This window comes from Limulus polyphemus, unplaced genomic scaffold (genome assembly GCF_000517525.1).
Source record: "Limulus polyphemus unplaced genomic scaffold, Limulus_polyphemus-2.1.2 Scaffold6002, whole genome shotgun sequence".
In the NCBI taxonomy this organism is placed as follows: Eukaryota; Metazoa; Arthropoda; class Merostomata; order Xiphosura; family Limulidae; genus Limulus; species Limulus polyphemus.
Window position 1 is genome coordinate 35,595 of NW_013671612.1, and position 3,625 is coordinate 39,219.

Below are 3,625 nucleotides of genomic sequence, written 5' to 3' on the forward strand. Positions count from 1 at the left end.
GAATAGTGGGATTGACCGTTACATTATAACGCCCTCACGGCTGAGAGGGGAGAGCATGTTTGGTGGGACGGGGATTCGAACCCGCTACCCTCAGATTGCGAGTCGAGGGCCCTAACCACCTGGCCATGCCGGGCCCAAAACTATTTGTTTGGAATTACATAGCTTCGCAAAATATATAAAACTATTTATTTGGAATTACATAGCTTCGCAGAATATATAAAACTATTTGTTTGGAATTACATAGCTTCACAGAATATATAAAACTATTTGTTTGGAATTACATAGCTTCACAGAATATATAAAACTATTTGTTTGGAATAACATAGCTTCGCAGAATATATAAAACTATTTGTTTGGAATTACATAGCTTCACAGAATATATAAAACTATTTGTTTGGAATTACATAGCTTCACAGAATATATAAAACTATTTGTTTGGAATTACATAGCTTCACAGAATATATAAAACTATTTGTTTGGAATTACATAGCTTCACAGAATATATAAAACTATTTGTTTGGAATTACATAGCTTCACAGAATATATAAAACTATTTGTTTGGAATTACATAGCTTCGCAGAATATATAAAACTATTTGTTTGGAATTACATAGCTTCGCAGAATATATAAAATTATACTTTCGTCATATATTTAATGGTCACATTCCCGCTGCTGCTTTCAGTCTTTGTTGGTGTAATATTACACTAAAATTATACTTTTATTTTCCCTCTAGTCTTACACTGCTAAATTAGGGACGGCTAGCGAAGATAGCCCTCGTGTAGCTTTGCGCGAAATTTATAACAAAACAAACGAGTAAATGCTGCATATAATACAATTCGCGTGTGTATGTGTGTAAGGAAAGAATAATCGTAACTACGAGGTTACTATGTAACTACGAGGTTACTACGTAACTACGTTACGCACGAGGTTATTTAAGTGACATCTAAAAGTTACGAAGCTAAAAATTCCAAATAAATAGTTTTATATATTCTGCGAAGCTATGTAATTCCAAACAAATAGTTTTATATATTTTGCGAAGCTATGTAATTCCAAACAAATAGTTTTATATATTTTGCGAAGCTATGTAATTCCAAACAAATAGTTTTATATATTCTGCGAAGCTGTGTAATTCCAAACAAATAGTTTTGGTGTAATATTACACCAACAAAGACTGAAAGCAGCAGCGGGAATGTGACCATTAAATATAAAATAAAAGTATAATTTTTGTGTAATATTACACCAACAAAGAATGAAAGCAGCAGCGGGAATGTGACCATTAAATATAAAATAAAAGTATAATTTTTGTGTAATATTACACCAACAAAGACTGAAAGCAGCAGCGGGAATGTGACCATTAAATATAAAATAAAAGTATAATTTTTGTGTAATATTACACCAACAAAGACTGAAAGCAGCAGCGGGAATGTGACCATTAAATATAAAATAAAAGTATAATTTTTGTGTAATATTACACCAACAAAGACTGAAAATTATTCGTTGTCTGGTTTTAAGGAAAAACGAAACGTTTGAGATAAAACTTTACGTGTTCTGACATTTGGTTGATTTTTTTTTTTAATATAACAGAGATGTAAAAAAAGTTAACGGACTACATAATGATCTTAGAATTTAAATAACTTTAAATATTAGTGTTTTATTCTGTGGTAAAAAATAGCCAAATAAAGAGAAAGAAGAAGGTCAATAAGGTCATTTGTTTGTGAGTTTTCAGGTTTATGGGTTTATAGCAGATGTTAGACACGAAGTGTTTACCAAAGTGTAGTAAAACAGTACAGTTTCACTACGTCTTTCTATGCCCAATGATTTTGCTATTATAATTCACTTCTGGTCAAATCTAGATATCTACACAGTCCCGAAATAAATATTAACCCCATTAATTAAGATATCAAATTTAATATACCTGACTTACTAAAAGTATGTAACATCATAAAACAAACTTATAATAATTAGGATGCAAATTGATTTACCATCTGGGTACCCTCGTTGTTAGAGATTTTTTGCTTGTTTGTTTGTAATTGAGCACAAAGCTACACAACGGGCTATCTGTGCTCTGCCCACCACGGGTATCGAAACCTGGATTCACTGGGTGGGGGCAGATTTTTTTGCCATATTTTAAACATTACTTAACCCTAAGACAGTGTTTTGCAAACTTTAAATAGCAAACCTAACTCAGCAAACTTTTCGTTGCTCCCTCCCCTCATCATATTAAAATAAATTTCGCAAGTGATAACAGCAAAAATGAACATTTTTTTTTTACACATTTGTAATATGTTTTAATGAAAAAAATACATATAAGGAGTGAAGGAAAACGAGAACAAAAAAAAAAGTTTTGAGAGCAAAGTTATAGTTTTGTTAGGTTATCGTCGTTTCTTCCCTCAGGGGGGCGCGCCCCCCACAGTATGCAAAACATATGCCCTAAGAGAATACAATGAAAATGGTGTTTTACTCGGGATGTAGACAAGTGTGTAATAAAAATAGAAAAAAAAAACGTCAGCAAATGTTGTGGGAAACACAAATAGGTTGATCACTGTTCGGATCGTGGTTGTTATGGTAACATTACTGCCACCGTCTTATCTTGGAAGCTCGGCTCGAGATGCTAAGACTATTCCTGTAGAAGGACGTTCACCAGAGCCGTCAGCGGCTCCTCGGGTTATTGTATATATTAAGTCTAAGCTGCACTTAGGAGATGAAACACTAAAGAGAAGAGAATGAAGAAACACGAGACGTTTTTCTTTTGGTAGGTTGTTTTCTTTATGTCTTCGTAATTTAAATTCGTAAGACACGTTGTCACATATTGAACTTTCTATTGAGTTTTCACATGTGGTGTATAATTACATTCTCTCTTAAAACTAGGAAATCATGAACTGAAAACATCTTTATGTGATTTAATTACTTTCCAATTACGTCATATAGTGTTAGTTTATCGTGTTTTCAAGTACTTTCTCGCTTACTGCTATAATATAGTCTTACGCCTTAAAGTCAGTTTAGTTTGGTTGGAATTTCGCGCAAAACTACACGAGGACTGTCTGCTCTAGCCGTCCCTAATTTAGCAGTTATAGACTAGAGGGAAGGCAGCTAGTCAACACCACCCTCCGCCAGCTTTTGGGCTAATCTTTTGCCAACGAATGGTGGGATTGACCGTCACGTAATAACGCCCCCACGACTGAGTGGGACCTTTTTGCTATGGGTTAAACGGCCAGGTCAGAGATCACGAGGGTTCAGGTATAACTATTTCTAATTGTTGAACTATTGATCAGAGGAATGCCTGTAACAGTCAGTTAGTAGTACCCGCCGCCGGAGGGCTCTTCTGGCTTTGAATCGAATAATGACACTGACTGCCACTATTATAACGCATCCACAGCTGAAAGTAGAAAGCGTCTTTAGCCCCATCGTGGAGTAAACCTTAGACCTTAAGAACTGGAATCCGGCAAGATAACACTTGGGTCACACCTGGTCCGAGGGATTAAAGACATTAGGTTCAGACTGGTCAGAAGAAGTAAACTGACCTAGCAAGATGGTCCATCCATTAATTAGAAATGATCTAGACTCGTAAGAATATTTCAGGATTTTTTAAAGTAAGGCCCCTCTGTGATGTGCTGAACACGACAGT